Source organism: Haemaphysalis longicornis, unplaced genomic scaffold (genome assembly GCF_048455015.1).
Source record: "Haemaphysalis longicornis isolate Haplotype H1 unplaced genomic scaffold, Haemaphysalis longicornis Haplotype H1 scaffold_5, whole genome shotgun sequence".
Classification (NCBI taxonomy): domain Eukaryota; kingdom Metazoa; phylum Arthropoda; class Arachnida; order Ixodida; family Ixodidae; genus Haemaphysalis; species Haemaphysalis longicornis.
Genome location: NW_027526385.1, coordinates 105,755,267 through 105,774,140, shown reverse-complemented (window position 1 = coordinate 105,774,140; position 18,874 = coordinate 105,755,267).

Below are 18,874 nucleotides of genomic sequence, written 5' to 3'. Positions count from 1 at the left end.
ATTCCTGATTTTTCAGTGCCAACTTTTTACCCAAGGTCTGTGTGTTCTCGACCACTAATATTTCGTATCATGGCATGTCGCTGTAAGTGATCGTACGTAGCTGGAATAACCAAGCCCTTGGCGCGTGTTCTGCGCCCCTACAAGGTACAGGTAGCGCACGGGCCAACACGAAAGTTTCGGTACTCCCTAGTGAACCTGAAGGACAAGCTCACAGAGGAGACGTTCTCAGGCGTTATCTGCAGCATTTCTTGCGCAGATTGCAAACGAAGCTATGTCGCGAGACAGGCAATTTTCATCAAAGGCTCAAGCATCACATTTACCACGTAAAAAAGAAGAACGGGTCTTTTAACAGTCTAGCCGAACACATAGAAGCAACTCACCATAAAATAAGTTTGGCCATTGCAAAAATAATTGGAAAAGAGAAAAATGGCAGCTCAGGGCTTTATGCTGTATCCTTGACAATCCAGAGCGCAGAGCACACACGTAATCGCAATGACGGCAACTTCCCACACATGTACGTACATTGCCTACGTCAGATCTTGGAGCAAGCGTAACCGGATAACTTTGGCCCCCACTTTTCATGGTAAACAAGGCACCCGTACGGGAGCCGAAACGTCTCTTTTGGGTTTTAAACATTCTTCGTCGGTCCCAGTTTTTATTGTTGTCATGCCGCTCGGGTTATCAGTTAAAAGAACGTTGTCTGCGTATAACAGTCCCTTAATAACCGACTGTACCACATCACCTAGCCACATATGCGTGAGGCTAAACTCGAATTGACACTCAGTTCTTTTCTATCGCAACCATGTAAAGCTAAACAGTATTGGGCTCAAAGGGTACTCCTGTTACAGTCCGCGATTGATGCTGATGTCCTGTGCTTATTTTGGCCGTTCCGATGTTAGCTACGCTTTATTACCTTTATTATTGCTGTGAGGAACGGTATTACTCGCCATCTGAGCCCTGGAGATTGTGCACACCCTACAGCAGTTCTCTGTTTACGTGGTCACATGCACCCTTATTGTCCAAAAACGTCACTCATAAAGCTCTATTCTGAACTTTAACAGTTTCAATACAGTCTGTTATCCCGAACACATTCTCTATAAGGTGTTGCTCTCGCCTAAATCGATTATGCAGTTCCCCAAGTTCTTTTTTTTAGTTTCTGCAAGCCATGCTTGAATTTTGGTTTTATCGCCCACAATACAAATCTGTACACCACTGACATTACTTTGAGTGTTCTGTATGAATCAATACTGGCTTTGTTGCGTGCGCCTTTATGTAATAAGTTCATTGTACTTTCTACAAAATTCTATGGTATTTGTTTGGTTTGTGCCATCTTATCTATTGCGCTCACAAACGCTGCCTTACTTCTTCATCCAAGCATGATATTAGCTGAACTGGCATTCCGTCCGGCCCACTGCTTGTTAGGGGGAAACCATGTGCTTTGATTTTCCAATCAAGGTTACTCAAATTTATTGGCCTTTATTGGCCCCAGACTTCTGACTTTATTGGCCCTAGATTTTATTGGCACCAGACTTCTGAGGCGTGGTTATCGGTGTGGGCTTCCCTTCCTCTATTTCAAGAAACTTGTCATTAATCAATGTATGATTATCCACCAAATCCTACTCCACTTCTAAATGCCTTCCTTTCTTATCAATAAAGAAGTTATAATGGATATAGTTTTTTGAGCTTGGTGATTTTACCCAGTTCCAAAACTTCTCGGACGCGCTTTTATCTCTTTTTCGTATTTTTGGCGTATACTGCTCTCTTTTTTACACCCACGATGTATACCTGTACCCCCCAACGGTTCCATTCCCGTGGGCAAAAAGGCCAACACGCCAAGGCTAAATACGCCGAGCGCATGTGTCAGGGTATTCAAGCATACAGTATTGCAAGCAATAAAACTGCACTAAGAATCATATGACGCCCTTGCACAAGGCGACCCCTGCCTTGTGTTCCTGGTAAAGATTGTGTTTACAGATTATCTGTGAAGGCTAGGCATGTCCTCGGGCACTAAAAGGGGCACTTCTTGTACAAGAAGTCCATCGCATGAGGGCAAGACCCAGAATCTGCCACCAGAGAATCCGAACGGAGTGTGAGAAAATAACGTATTAAGTACCCACACTGTGACACGCAAATCATCAACGGAGACCATTGTGTCGTTCATCAGTTTTGCGGAGATTGCAGCGTTTGCGGCCTCGCAGTTAACTTCGGCAGCGTAGTTTGTTAAGATGCATTAAAACGGCATCTGTTTACGCACTTAAGTTGCTTAAGTAATGTTACACGCGTTATCTTTGTTTCGCAACTTGAACGACATCATTCGGGCGCAGCCGTTCAGTAAGGAGTAACAGCTAAGCCTACCAGAGTTTCTGATTCAGCCGCATAAACAGAAAATGGCGCCGTGCATGAACCGTAGGAGTGCAAACAAATGTCCCCCAATGCGCCCTGGTCTATCATCGGGACACCGCCATGGAACTATAGCAGAAAAAAATTCGTTTCCCGGTACATTCTTCCAGCGACATTAACCGAGTGCAACCGAGAAGCCCGCCAAGACGACGAAAAACATTTTGTACCCTCCTTCACCACCATTTCTAGGGGTTTACAACAGCTTTTCTGGACATCAAATTTCGCAGTGTGCAATGACGAGCGATTTTTCTGCTTTATATTTGCTTGTGCCCATTCGTTCTGTTCTAGTTTATTTTCCCTGTATTGTCCAATTTTTCACTACCTTTGGTTTTTACTACAAGTTCTTTCTGCCTGTCGATGTTCTATGGATGCGGTTTTTCTCTGGTGAATAGGCTCTTTTCTTTTGCTCGGCTTTTTCTCCCCTTTCCCTTTGTTTCGGTGCTTGGATTCATCCATCGTATACTTTTTCAATCCGATCACTTTCTTCGTAATACCAATATTTGCCTATGTACATATTCATTTCGTCTTCTATCATATCAGCGATTATATTAATCGGTTCGTTGTTGAAATTAGTTCCACTGGCTGAAGTGATTTCTAAATTTTTCGGGCTTGTGTATCCAAAGTGCATTGCTAAGCATTTTGTGATCGCTTCCTAAGCTGTCTACCGCTTCCATCTATCCTACTTTCCCTAAACCTATAGCATAGTTTCTCAGATACGAGGCTATAGTGTATGCTGTGTTGTCTGTTTTCGCTTACCTACGCTACTTGCCCACCGCACTTGTTTTGGCTGTTTACTATCTATTTTTGTGACATGGATCTATCACTAGAGACCACTATGATCTGGGTATCCATCCAAATCTTCTATGTGTGCATTCATATACTCCAACTAAGAATGTTTACCCTGAATCTTTAAACTCGTTCAAATCTCTTCTAAGACAGTTTATTACTTTCTTATTTTCCTCCATAAATCATCTGCCGCTTCACAGACACACAACTTCTAAGCAAACGTTTTTCCCGCTATTGTGCATTCAACCAATAGATGCTGTTTACAGTTTTCATGCGCTCTCTGTCAATGAGATCCTTGTTTAAAATCATGCCTACGCTTCCAGATTTCCTGTTTCCTGCAGTCCTGTCCCATCTTTCCAAGACATCATTGTCTATGAAAAGTGGGGCTTTTTGGTAGCTAAGGTCAGACACTGCTAAGGCGTATGTGTTTAGTTCTTCTCGTTCAAATTTTTTTTTAATTTTCACCCACTGTACACGCTTTTTCCTACTCTGCATATCTATGTAGCAGATCATTCATTCACTGTAATTGTTTCCCCCTTTCGCTGTCTGCTTACGTAGAAAGTAAAAATTTTGATCTCGTACTAAGTTTTTGGCTTCCACTTCAATCGCCTTTGGCCAGGTTCTCATCTATTTCTACAGGTTAGCACTTAGGCCTGGCTGACTCCTAGCGTTGAGTGTGCTCACGTCTCTCGCTTCCCATTCTTCGCCAGGTTAGCCGTCCTTTTCCTTCATGACGCGTCCCAAGATAACTACCGCTCTACCACCTATGCGCTGTCCTACCTTGATTTCTTACCTGGTGCCTAAGCGAATCCCGTACCACTGAAAAGATTGCTTGTTTCCAATGCTGCCTTATACTCTGTTTTCATCTATAACTTCAAACCAAATTTTCCTACCACGCCTATCAATCTCGCTGTTGGCAGCGAGCACTCCACGCTCGGTGTGCGTGCCCTGCGGTGTGCCCTCCGGCACGGTGCACACGGCAATGGCTCGCGTTTAGACTACCTGGCGCGTTTTAAATATTGCACAAAAGTAAAAGTGAAATAAAAGTAAAAGTAATGGTAAAGTAAAAGTGCAAGTAAAATACAGTAAAAGTGCGAAAGGAAAATATTTCCGTCAATGCATTTGCACATTCCTTGTGGTTACCCCACTATGTACAGCGGTCTCTTTCGTAGAATCTGAAAATCGTGGACTCAAATAACGCAGTTGATGTCATTGTGAAAGTTTTGAGGGTGAGAATATTTATCTGGGTTTCGGCAAATATTGTTACGAGGCATCGAAAAAGACGACACGGTTCAGGATTGCTGGTGAAGCGGCCTGTTTATGCTGTAGGAGCCCGTAATGTCGGCTGCTGAAGGAGGGGAGAAAGCAGACCAGCAGCTGGTTTGCAGTTTCAAGACAAGACTGTTTCTTTTGCAGAGATGTGTCTTCCGAGAGCTTTCAGCGACGAGGAAAAGAAGGGGAACCCCCGCGTCTTTCAAGAGAGAGGGAAAAGGCCTCCCGTGCGAGCACACGACAATGGCGCCAGGACTAATGCAAGGAGTCGGCCGGACAAGAAGTTAAGCGCTCCCCCCGAGAGGTCACCATTGAAGAGCTGGGCGAAAGGGTCCTAAGCCTGCGGTGGCGTCGCCAATACGCGTCTTCAACAAAGGCGCACTGTCGTCGAGCACGCGGAAGACCGGGGAGAAGGGATTGTGCGCGGGTGCCGGGCGGCTTCCGCTACACAGGCTCCCCCCCTACATTGCGGAGCTTTTAAAGAAAGGCTGCAGTTACTGGCTGAAAGGCTAAGAGGCGGCGTGAACAGAAACCTCAATATAAGCAGGCTTCTTGTTTGCCCCGCACGTCTATTGTGGTGGTCTTATTATCACGTCCCAAAACTTTAAAAGGGCCGTCGTACCTCGGAGTGAGGGGCGGCTTCGTTGCATCGTGTCGCACGAACACATGTGTAGCTGAGTCCTTGTCGGGAAAAGTGAAAACCTTCCTGTTGCAGGTGATGCGAGGTGCTGTTGGCCTGAGTTACGCTAGCCATGCGCCCAGCTTCTCGTTGTGGTCGGAGGCTGCTGGGGAGGAGAGGGACTTGTCGGAGAAGATTTCTCCCGGGAGGCGCACTGTTGAGCCGTACATCATTTACGCCGCGCTGAAGCCGAGCTCTTCCTTGAATGTTGAGCGTAGGCCAAGAAGAACGAGCGAGAGCTTTTCCACCCAGTGCTAGCGACCGAGTTTCGCTGTAGGTGCAGCTTTGACCTGCCGCTGCAAGCGCTCCACCATTCCGTTGCCGGTGGGGCGGTAGGCGGTTGTAGGCTGCAGCCTTGTGCCGCGGAGTGTCGAAAGCGCGAAAACGAGGTTGCTCTGGAACTGCCGTCACTGGTCAGTTGTTATGCGGGATGGGGCAGCCAAAGCGGGACACCCATGTTTGAATAAAGGCCTGCGCGACGGTCTCAACTGATATGTCCGCAATTGGCATAGCTTGGGGTCATCGGCTGTATCTATGGATGCATGTGATCAGGTATCTGGAACCTTGGCAGGGTCATATCAGTCCCACCAGGTCGAGGTAAACGTGGTCGAACCGCGACTCAGGAGGCCGAAATTCCTGGATTGCAGCTCGAGTCTGGCGAGACACCTTCACTTGGTGACACGTTTCCCATGTCTGAACCCAGAGTCGCACGTCCGCGTTAACGCCGGGCCAAACAAAACGTTCGGTTATTAGCCGCTGGGAGGCGCGGACACCCGGGTTGCTGATGTAGTGGAAAGTGTTGAACACCACTCGACGAACCTTCAGTGGAACGAAAGGTCGTGGGGTTGCCTGGGAGGGATGGCAGGTTATCGTGCCCTGGACGTAGGGAAGTGAGCCTTCGAAAGCACGAGTGAAAATCCCCAACCTTTCAGTCTCGTCAACTCACTGTCCTCCCGCTGCGCCGCGGCCATCACCGGGAAGCCCAGGACTTTTGCTCTGGAAGCGTTAATGCGAAGCACGGCATCGGCTGCTTCGTTTTCTACCCCGGGAACGTGGCAGATGTCTGTTGAAAACTTAAATTTGAATGATAGCTGACGAATTTCCCGTTCTGCGTAGGAGGAACTGTTGTTGAATGCGTAGGTGATGCGCTTGTGGTCTGTAAAGATGGAGAACTCACGACCTTCGAGGAAGTAGCGGAAATCCTTAATAGAACAATAAATTGCGTGCATCTTCCTTCCAAAAGTGCTGTACCGTCATTGTGAAGGCTTCAGGCATTTCGAAAAGAAGCCCACTGGCTTCCACGGTGCACCCTCCTGTTCTTTCATCACTGCTCCGACCAATGTGGAAGAGGCGTCTACCATGACGCGTGTAGGAGCGTCAGGCAGAGGATGAATGGGAAGGGTAGCCGCGGCCAGCTCGTCCTTAGCCTTCTGGAAAGCGTGCTGGTGTAGGTCAGACCAGCAAAATTATGGTGCCTTTTGGTCGTTTCGGCGCAGCAGGTCGGTCAATGGCTGCAGTAGTCGAGCACAAGGCGGAATAAACCGCCGGTAGAAGTTTAAACGCCCGAGGAACTCTCAGCTTGCGGAAAGATGTTGGAACAGGAAACTTCTTGACAGATTCCACCCTTGATTCAAATGGCATATTGCCTTCAGCAGTGATGTGGTGGCCGAGGAAATTGAGAGCTCCGACACCAAACATGCACTTTTGAGGTTTCAGCCCCAGACCTTGCTCGTCCAGACGCGGAAAGAAATGGCGGCGGTGCTGTTCATGCTCGATAGGAGTTCTGCTGGCCACTGAAATGTCATCCAGGTATACAAAGACGAAAGGAAGACCCCGGGTGACCTCACCCATGAACCTTTGAAAGGTCTGGGCTGCCTGTTTCTAGCCGTAGGGCATACGGACAAACTCAAACAGGCCGAATGGAGTTGTGATGGCTGTTTTCGGTATGTCCTACGGTTCGACGGGGATTTGGTAGTATGCCGCTCCGAGTAGATCTTGCTCTTTATTTTTGTAGCTGCCAGTCACACACTAAAATCGTGAATCTGCGGCAAAGGATACTGGTCCGACGTTGTCGATGCATTCAAGGCTCTGTAGTCACCGCATGGGCGCCAGTCGTCCCCGTCGTCTTGAGGAACCGTGTGCAGCGGCGATAAATGGTTGCTAGACGAAGGAAGAAGGAAGGAAGTCACGTTATGTTTAACCGGCTTTTCCGAGTTTCGGGGCTTGGTGAGAGAAGGACATTCGGCCAGGATGTAGTGGCAGGCAGATAATGGCTTGAAGGCGCAGATACCAGATGAGCCGATGTTTCACTCCAAACCACGTACTTTGAGCGATGTGTTGTTATCCTTGAGGCAACGTTCACGTACATGCACATTCAGGTTGAAGTGGCTGAGAAAGTCTGCCCCGAGTATGGCGAAATTAAAGTCCGCCACCACGAACACCCGAAGACTAGCAGGCGCGAGTTGGTTACGTGGTCGACTAAGAAGAAGAGGGATCTGGGTGGTGGGCCGATGTCGTAAGCCGCCGTTAACGACTGTGCCGTCGCCAATACGCGTCTCCCATAAAGGCGAACTGTCGTCGAGCCTGCGGCAGACCAGGAAAAAAGGAATGTGCGCGGGTGCCGAGAAGATTTCGCTACAACACAGAGATTGCATCGACATATTTACATTATCAATACTGCGGCCATCACGCAGCCCCCTGTGGCTGCGAACCCGGGCGCTGACCTCGCAACAAGACGACCCAGCATTAATTTTTTTGTAGCTTGCTGATCTCCAGGGTCCTTTGCTTTCGTTCATTTTGCTTTCGTTCAATCTTCGCAAAATTAAGAGACCCTTGTTTGCAAATGATGGTGATCAATATAGGAGGCATGATATTGGCAAACGTAAGTGCCATGCTGTCAAGTATGAGTGCGCCGTTAGATTATGAACCCACAAAATACCGATTTGCATCGTAGTGTAAAGCCATAGCATGAACATCTCAGGAAACGCTGGCTATGGAGACACTGTTAGTTATTTGACGGCCGAGTTATTACAATCATCTCCTTGCATACGCCGGTTTTGTGATGCTTGCCTGTGAAACACAACTGGCGCTTATGCTGGCCGAATGGGCCACACTAAGACCACGTCGAAAACATTTACACTGTCATAAACACACCCCATTTGCGAATACAGCGACTGCTCCTTATAAACATGGTTTTCCCACGGCCACAAAGGGTAAATTTCCGTCCTGAACGTGCCGCAAAAGCAGCGGCGACAGTGGGGAGCGGGACGGTGACTCCCGCGGCTGCTTTTGAAACGGGCCCCTAGGGGGACTTCAGTGGCGCCCCTACAGGCCGCGTGCGAGGCGTATACATGTGCTTCGTTTAGGCTCAAAATAACCGTAAAAGAAGCTTGCAACGCGACGTCGGCAATGGGAAATTAGTTCTCTAAGCATTCGAAATATCTAATATGTTGATGTATGCAGTTCATACCAGATAAGTTTGGTGAGCCCTGCAGCGTGATACGTACACTACGTCCGAACTAGGCTCTTGCTAAGTATCATAGTAGGAGACTCGGGGCTTTTGTTGTATGACACGTCCTTAGCCTATATACACCACGCTTCGCCTATCGGTTACACCAGCCTCATGGTCTCTCGAACATTTCTAAAGAACTATTTTGACTTAAATTCAGTTTTAAAATCAATGTGAAAGCTGTTAACCTTTATTGAACAAACGTTTCTCCACAATGAATTTATAAAATTCAAAGCAAACCGCCAGAAATACAGATGACACATTTTTTGCAATGGACTTAATTTGTGTAGTGACTTAAGCCTGCGAATGGTATTTCCAATACGAGCATTGCAGACAAAAAATTTCGCCGCATTGGCCAAATGGTTGAACTCTTCATACTTTTTAAGATGTTCCTTAATTAGCTAAAAATATCATTTTCAAAGCCCTCACAGGTGCAAAGTGCTTGGTACTTGAGGTTGCAGTCTAGGTCCACCTGGATAAATAAACTATCATGAAGAACGGAGCATGCGGTCTTCAATCTAAAAAAATAATACAGTGTAATAGATTTCTTTTAAAACTTTCCGACTTGGATAAACTGTGCAAAAAAATACCTGCTTCCGAAGTCATTATGGCTCGTGGGTCTGAAGCAATAGGATCGTGAATGTTAAACAATGATAATCGTGTAGATTTGTACCCAAAAGCTAGCACCGAATAGATTACCTGTGCTATCGTTTTTTACTCAGCAACATTGTAATGAAGGACCTGGATTTTGACTAATGAATTCATACTTCTAGTCAGTAGCAACCAACTCGCCCAACTCTCCGCTTTAATTGACCAAGATTTTGTTGGGGCAATAAGGGGGGCGACGCACTCACTGAAACAATCGTTGGCTTCCTATCTTTATTCTCCCATTTTCTAGCCGCTTACTAGGTTAACATAAATGCAGAATTATATTACAGTGATGCTATTGTAGGTCCAGCGTTTTTTGCAAGGATCCCCCAGCGCGTTCCACTCGCTGCACCTGAAGTTGACTGTATGGAGTGTCCCATTGCTGACGTTGAGCTGCCGATTGAGTGGCGTTAAGCCTACAATTTCAGCTGCGATAGCGCTCTCTTCACCCGGCGACGGCCCGTTGACGCTCCAATCGAAGAAGACAGTCATCGCTCCTTTGTTGCAGCCCTTTTCACAGTGGGTTGAGCCGACTTTATGGGTTTTAAGTGCTTCTGGCTTTCGCGGTGAAGGCGGGTTACGTAAATAAATTTTTTATGGGTTACTGTGATTGCTACACCAGTCAGTCAGAAACGCTACTTCCTAGCCTGTCCAGAAATGTAACACTTATTGAATGGCACTTTCCCAGTGCTGCGTTACCCCCAACTGACTGGTGGTCATCAAGCCATAAGTTTCCAGGACATCACAGTGATCGAGGATTAATAGCTATTTGACCCACTGGAACCACGCGACCTCGTGTTCTGGCGAGGTCGCGGGTTATATTATCAAAAAGCGCAGTGGGAAGTGCGGGGACCCGCATTTACCCCATTCATCGTGGTGTGACGCTAAGGCGATGGGGTAAGCAGCATCTCTCCTCTACAGCGCAAGCCCGCTCGTGCCATGGAAAAAGGGCGTCGCGATTCGTTATCCACTGGACTGTTTTGAGCGAAGACCCACCGGGCTGGTCCCACTGCGCCGGCAACCAAGCAAAGGAAATATTTAGGTTAGAGTTGTCAATATTAACTACCCAATCACCTAATTAGTTTTTATAACCCCGAACTAGTTATTACCCCAACCACAAGTTCAATTTTGCGTTTGTAAGCTTTGAGGCTACAAATAAAAAATTAAGGCTCGTAGGGTTAATTATTGTCATCCAATACTCAAACTTTCTCCCGCTTTTCTGATGGAGGAGAAAAGAAAGAAAGTCCGTGAGTACGAGATTTAGGCGCACGTCAAAGATCCCCAGGAGGTCGAAATTAACCATATCCCCCACTACGGCGTTCCTCGTCGCCTGCGTTGCGTTGGTGAGTTAAACCCTACAATCCATCAACCAATCAACCGTTCCCGATTCCCCTCTCTGTTTGAAGGACCACCTGACTCCGTCCAACAAAGCTTTCAGTTCCAAAGCACTGGGACTGAAAAAAAAGCATGGCTGGACATATCTGTCGATGGACAACTGTCAAACTCAATTGCCACAAACACCTGAAAGCGAGGCCATCCGAATCGGTGACGAGTTTGATTGACGAAGATTACCTGATGCCCTTTCTTTAAATAGCAGGTCCCAGCAAGTGGCATAACTCACCTCTCACTGCAAAAGCGGAGTTGAATGGCATCCTGCAGAAGAACGGATAGTTGGGCTAGTTGGTAGGTGTTCATGTTGGTAGAAACAAAAGCGCTCAAAAAACAGGGACGAAGGAAGACGTAGACCACACGGCGCATACTCACAACTACTTGTTTATTAAAAAACATACACATATATACTATCCAGAGTACACGTGGCCGGGTTCCCCTGCCCCATTATACAAACCATTACAAGACTCAACAGCGGCCGAGGCACATGCTGCAGATAAAGATACAACACACGCCAAACATGTAGTACCCAGAAACCTGAAAAAGCGCCACCCCCCTACATAAACCAAAGCATTAGTTCCGCAACGTGTGACACAAATAGGAGTATTCTTGTCGGTCAAGGTGAGGGAGGATGCGCTGGCACATCGTTCGCCACACCTTTTAATGTGGAAATATTCTATATCTTCTGTGGTTCTTTTGTATCGATATTTTGATAAAACTTAAGCCTCACGAAAAATTGGTGTACAACCACACGCAGAACAATGTTTCACCAGGTTAGAGCCATCCTTCGACGTTAATAAACATCGATGCTCTTGTAGGCGTATATTTAACAACGCCCAGTCTGGCCCACGTAGATATGGCCACAATTCAACGGTAAGCAATAAACAACACACGCTGCACAACGAACAAAGAGGGGTTGTGCTCTACTCTGCAGTTTTGTTTTCTTGGGAATTTTTTACTATTTGATAACAACCTATTTTGCCACACACACTGTTCAGTTTATTCGGAGCCGAGAAAACCACTTTGACATCACACCTATTGGAAACAATCTTCAACCCATGCGCCAACTCATGCACGTAGGGAATGACTGCATGTTTCGTGGGCTGTTTTTCGTTGTCCTTTTGCTTGGTCGCCTAGTTGGACTTCACACAATTTATTAAATTGTGAAAAATCTTCCGCAAGACGGACTTGTGAAAACCAGCCCTTTTTAGTCTATCTCATTGATTGTGAAAACTTGTGGTTACTCTGTCAGAATAAGATTTTGTAATGGCAGAAGGCAGACAAGAAGCAGCAATTCCCATCTTTACTACCTACAAATGCCCAGAGTTGAAGTTTAATATGGGCTTCCCGAAAAAACCACGTTTGCTGGGCGTACGTCCCGCGTTCAAAAAAGCCCTGTCAGCAGAGCAAAACGGGCGTGCTCTTCTGACGAGGAAACCCTAGAAGAAGAAATGAAGACGATAGAAAGAGACCTGCAAAGGAATGGCTACCCAAAGCACTTTATCCGAAAAGAGGCAATGAGGGCGCCGAACACGACTCCGCATCGAGATGAGCAAGCACACACCTCCACAAGAAGTGCTCGAAAGCGGGCTGTGATTCCCTACGTCCCACATATCAGTGAAGCTCTCGCACGCTTTTTCAAGAAACGCGGTGTGCACAACGCGCATGTGCCCACTAGCAAACTGCGTTCTGACCTCGTCAACGTAAAAGACCCCCTCTCACACTCCAAGTTTCCAGGTGCTGTTTACAAGATTCCGTGAGCCGAATTCAAATAAGTATACATTGGCGAAACGGGCAATCTGCAAAGAAGAATAACGCAGCACCGGAACGACGTAAATAAGTGCTATGCAAGAACAAGCGCACTGGCGGAGCACTGTGAGAAAACGGGACACGTGGTCGACTGGGACGAGGCGAAAGTTCTGACAACGGAGCACAATCTGTCTTCTCGATTGCTGCTCGAATCCCGCTTTATTCAGATGACGGCCGACACTATCAACAGAACAGACGGCAATCTGCACCGTATCTATGCGACCTCATTGCAACGCCTCATGCCCAATATATACCTTCGTTTTCCACGCACATGATCATTGTGATCAAGGTACCCGTAGGGGTACCGAAACGTCAAACCGCTTCTTTGACTTGGTCAGTGACCTGCGTTTCATCGTCACAACTATGCTTTTACCTGACCAGACGGTATTCCGTAAACCTCTGGACTACATAGGTTCAATGGGTTTTAAGGTATGCGCTTTCATTTCGCAGAAAAGGCCTATGCTCCACAAGATATGTATTCTCCATACCAGACGGCTTCCCGATTTGTCCGGCAGACTCCCGTATTTTATTGGTTTTTGTTTAATTCTACACTCGAAACAATAACCTCTCTAAAACACACCTTTTTTTGTAAATTCTTTTTTGAAGTCAGGCTACATTGCGCTGGAGCAACCTCAAAAACCACAACGCATCCTACATTAATCGACATAGTTATCGGTGAAGTGACTGTAAACCGTAGTTGCTCTTGCGACGAAGTTGAACCGTTGAGTGCCGCAGGAATGCTTTATGCGATGGGCAACCGAGAATAGCAGAGGAAATGGCACATAATTCCGAGCATCCATGTCTGGCAACCCATGGCCACCTTCTTGCACGAAGTGTAGAAGGGCTCACAATATTTGCCTCAACAGAATTTCCATGGCTCCCTAAAAGGGACGCATGTCAGCCCTGTTGAAAATTTAGCGTATTATCAGTACTATAGGTTTCTATGATTGGGAGAGACACAGTTTTGTACGTGCCCTGCTGTCGCTCAAATATAAATTCATGTAAAATATCCCGTTTTAGTGTTTTCAATTCGTCTACCCCCGCTCTAACCTCCCAAATACCATCCCAGCCATCCTGGCAGGTACAGTTATCACTCAATTTAATACCACCTGGTCGGTAATGTGCAGAGAAGTATCAACGCACAGTCATGTTATACCGAATAGTCTACTACGCTATATCTTTCAAACTCATTATTGCGTCGGTATGATTTCCAGCCGGCGGCGTGCAAACCGCGCCTTTCATTTTATCGCTTAATTTGCTCGGAGCTTTGTTACTGACAGGGCTGCTTCACCGGTGGCTTATCCTCCAGCGACGGCTGGGTCTTCTGTCGATGCGGCTCAGCGCAAGCGAACTTCATGACTATGCGAAAATTTACCTGTTCTTATCTCAAAACACTGCGCAACTTAATTTCCCGGGATGAAGTCCAAAAATAACGCCCACCTCCCCTCGCGGGAACCCTGGTGTGATGCGACGCTGAGGGGGGTTCAAGCGCAAGCGGAGAGCAACCGTCGACCGAAAGGCCGCCGGAGAGTGGAACACCAGTTATATGCGCAGCGCGCCAGAAGGAAAGGAGACCGCAGAAGAGAGAGTACTGCACATGCGCCACCGCCAGTGCCTCTGCCGCGGCTATGACGCAACACAATCCAACACAATGCACTTTAATCCAATCCAATCCAAGCCAAGCCAATCTATTCGAATCCAATCCAATGCCCCTCGCGAGAGAGGGGCATCGGAGAGGAGAGGGGGTGAGCGGCGGAGAGCGCAGCTCACGCGGCGAGGAGAATGGGGGAGGGGCGGACGCCGACAACAACGCCGACGACGCTGCATGGACAAGGCGAGTGAATGAGATGCAGTCGCATCTAAAACGGCACGAAGCCAGCAAACGAAAGCGCTGCCTTTGCACGGGCTCTCCCGGCAATTCATTCGTTAGTCTGGCCTTGGATGGTACGCCGGCTGTGCAGTCTGATAGTGCCCTTCAGCGCAAGAAAAATGGTGAGTCTAACCGTCCCCTAGATATGGCTTCACGGAAGCCTGCGAAACCTCAAGACGGAAATTTTCCCGAAACACTGCTTGCTTAGCCTTTGCTTTTGCCCATGAAAACTGGGGCAATAAGTTCTAAATCACAGCCTTTTCTCGTTTTTCTATCGAACATAAAACGCCACAGGGGCGAAATCACATGCGCGTCTTTGTATTCCACAGAATCATACCAACCCTCATATGTCAGCTGAGAAGTCGTGCCTTCCCTTCCTCATTGCGGCCACGGCTGGCCGTGACCTGAGTTCTACAGCGATTCTAGGCACTGTATTTTTATTGAGTTTTATAACGTTGGAAGCAAAAAGGGGCCGGGGATCGAATCTATAGGAACCCCGCTTGTCTTTTCAAACTGAAGATAGATGCGGGCTCCTGGCTTGTTGTCGTCTCCAATAACCGCAGCTCATGCTTATGGACGCCATTTGCTAGCCGAATTTGCGAATGGGGCCAAGTGCGGTTTCGGCTATTCTGCAAACTGGGCGGTCACATTTACGAACTTAGCGGCGCCCTTTGGATGTCTGCCGCTCGCTCCGTTGTTGAGCAGTTTGTGCGTTGTGCTGGCGTAAATCACATTTGGTCTCCTTTTCCCGCCTAACACGACCAGCGGCCCCTCCAGACACCCATTTTTCACTACGGGTTAGTAGTGACAAACGGCGCTAAACGCACAAACATGCTCGAACACCACTGCCGCTGTAACTTTGAACTGGCGTTACTCCGCTTAACTACGCAACACGTTAGTTGCGCCAACGGCGCCGCCGGTTAAGCTTGACGTCACCTCTTTGGCAGGCGCTTCGTCATTCTGCGATTTTTTGGCTCTGTGACACCGGATAACTGGAAACGCTTTGCAGGCAGGCACCTCGGTAACCCTATAATAAAAGGAAATGAACAAGAAAATTAAACAGAGGAGAGAATGAAATATTCAATGAATGAATGAATGAATGAACGAATGAATTTTTCTTTTTCGTATAATCTATTCGTGGTGAGGTTTGTGTTCTCCATATCAAACCAAAAGAAGACATTGTTTATTGGACATGGTGTCACCGGTCTAATTTTCATCTCCCACTTGTACATGCTGATGAACCCAAGAATGATAAAATAACTAACACTTACATGACCAACTTAGTTCTGTGTTCATGCCCCGATCTTGTATGAGTGGATTATCACTTCAACACCCGGATAATGAGGTTTAAGGCTTACAGTTACTGGCTTTACAGCTTGGCTTGCAACATGACAGAATGAACATTAGGCTCGTTTTAGGTTATGTGTGTTGAGGCATGATAATTTTGGTGGTAACACAGTGAGATTATAAAGGCACATCCTCATTGGTCTCTGACAGACAGCAGGGTAGAAGTCTTACTGGCGCTGTGCATGAAAAGTGAGGTCATGAATCCGCTTTACAGTGCACAAATTACAGAGGTGTGAGTGCCACTGCCGCCCAGCCACTGCCGTCCAGTGATTAGTGACATTGTTTTATAAGGACAAAACCTCACATGCACAAGGAACCGTGCATGGCCAAGTGCTATGCCATACGTTTTGCGGAATGGCCTTCAAAGTGTTGAAAATGCCCACCCGCGATCTTGCCCCTCCGCGTAGAATAACTCGTTTATAATGGAAACGCGAATGAAATGAGGCCACTCAAAGAGATAAAATGTTCCCCGGAAAACGTATGCGGGTATATACACACGTCTTTTAACGCCCTCCGACAGAGCACTTACCCAGTGTGCGCGCAGAGATGCTAGGATATTATTTTCATCTCTGCAGTTCATGGGGAAAAGGGGGGGGGGGGAGGGCAGAAACCAAGCGGCAGGCGTTCATTGCGATATTTCAGCTGTTATGTCATGTCCCACCCCATACTGATTTTAATAGGGGGTGCGGAAGGAGCTCTAGCCATAGATAACCTCACGTGGGTTAGATAAATCTTCGGAGAAGAGCACTTACCTCAACGCAGCAGAAGGCGTGGTGTTCCCCGTAGATCTCCTGATGTGTAGTTTACTTCCTTCCCTTACCAAAAAAGACGCCAGTGAATTTTACCTCGAAACCGGAAAAGCTGCAATGAGCGGAAACAAATTCAGTAAACCTGATAGAATCCTGTCCCTCCGGCTGAGACAGCTCTTAATTTCAACCTGGAAATAAGCTTTCAGTGAATGTTATCGCAAGGTTTGTAAAAGGGCATGCTCAACCAATCGCAATACTGATGGCCATAATGCAGAAAATTTCGTACCGCTTGTGTTTTCACCGGTGCAATAAAACCTATGACGACACACTATACTGTTGAAACGCACACATAGAATGGCAAAATGTTTGCGTTCATACCAGTATTCGTAAATTCCTGCAAACCTCATACAGGTTTGCAAGATATTCGCTATACCTCTTTCGTATAGTGATTAAAACATTGCTGCTGAGAAAAGAGCCACACAAGACAATGCAGCCTATACTGTGTTTCTTTCAAAGTCCACGTTTATATTCGCTACCACCTCACAGGCTGTGGCGCACTAGTTATGACAACACCTTGTCGATATGAACGTTCCTGGTTCGCATCCCAGGTTGTGCGCATGTGTTTATGAAGAGGAATTCTCGGTGTGTTCGTCATGTGAAGTTTATTATCATTGAGTCGGGGCAGTGTGTTTGAATAAACGGCAGCCGTTCAGTTAAAAAAAACGCGGCTGGGATCAGTTTTGCCTAATTCTTTTTGCGTTATTATTATTTTTGAAAAATGCCGCGATGGCTCTTATTTTAGTAGTCGCATATTTGGGGGGGGGGGGGGCGCATGGTAAGGCCAACGAGATTAGCATAATGAGTTACGTCAAAAAATTCTGGCCAGCGGCCCGCCGAACAAGCCGCCCGTTCATTATACGGCCCGGCGTTTAGGCAGCACTTCAGATCAACGCCTAAGCGCCGGGCCGCGTAATCGGCGAGCCGCTTGCGCTCGAGGCCACCTGAACCGCCGCCTTATTAACGGCTTTAAATTGACACGACCTCCCGCCTACTTGCGTGTCGGCTAACCAGGAATTGTCTAAGAGTGTATAACTAGCCAGTTGCGCTTAAATTTAGTGCATATTGCCAAGAATGACACTTCAGTCTGCAGTAGCGGAAATGTTCTTTCTACCACAATTCATATGGTGGGGGTTCGTAATAATGGCAGTTACGAGCGCACATGTAAACATAAAAGCAGCAGTGGTGCTGTGCGCACTATGCATGCCATAGCTACACAGCAGTCCCGCGCTTTGGGGTTGTCTTACACGAGACTGGCCAAAGGCAAAAACGGAATTCTGTAATGTTACCATCTTTGTCGAGCATACCCAATGTTTCACGAAACGATTGCTATAAAATGTGTGGGATATGAGGGTATCCTCGGGGTGCCCTTGCCAGTCCTGGCGTAAGCCACCAAGCTAGCTCCCGGCGTGTCAACCACGCCAGCTCCCATGCCTACGGCAGCCCAGCGAGGTTAGCCCATACGAGAACACAGCAGACAGTAGTGCCGATGCACAGTCGTTTATTTGGGGAATCCCAAAGCATGCGAGCACAGGGCCCGACGGCATTCACGAGTCAGGCCATCCGGGTCGTGATCGCGAACGGGAGGCAGGCACTCACGGCGCGCGACAAACAAAGCTCCCACCTGAGATAAATGGTATCCACAACCGCCGCCATGTTCCGCCGAACCAGCCCCGACCGGGTCTCTGACGAGACTCTCTCGTCTCCCGCGCGCACCCGTTCGCGCCGCCCGCGCCTGTGCGCCTATGCCTATGCCCGCACGGACCAGTGGAGCCATCTCTCGGGGGACGCCGATGAACCACAGGAGCGCCGGACCAGTTTCAGTGCACAAGTCTCCCGAAGCGAGCGCTGGCTCGGGATCGCGGGTCGCGGTTCTCCACGATTCCCACACTCATCCCCCCTGAAAACTGGACACCACCTGAGCTCGAGTGAAGCCACGTTACACCACACTTGTCACGACGCCTCAAGTCAGCAAAGCTGCCCCCAAACGCCACTCCTACGCCAGTCCACACCAATGTTCAACACACGATGCAAGCACGACGCAAACTCGCAAACACATTGCACAGGTTCCGAGTCCCTCGCGGCTGGACAGCAGAGCAGATTGGCAAGCCCGGAGGGTAGCCTGCAGCCGCAGCCGACGGACGCCGGGGTGGCGCCATGATGCGACCCCCCCCCCCCCCTCCCAGCGCGAAGCGGCAACAGGAACGGCCGCACCCACTGCGGCTGCCCGAAAGCTCGCGCCGCTGGCTTAGGCGCCAGATCCCACCGCCTCCTGGGTTCCGTGGCCGCTTCAGCCACAGGTCCTCCCGAACGGTTGGATGCCACCCGGCAGGCCGGAGCAGCAACTGGCGGTAGCTCCG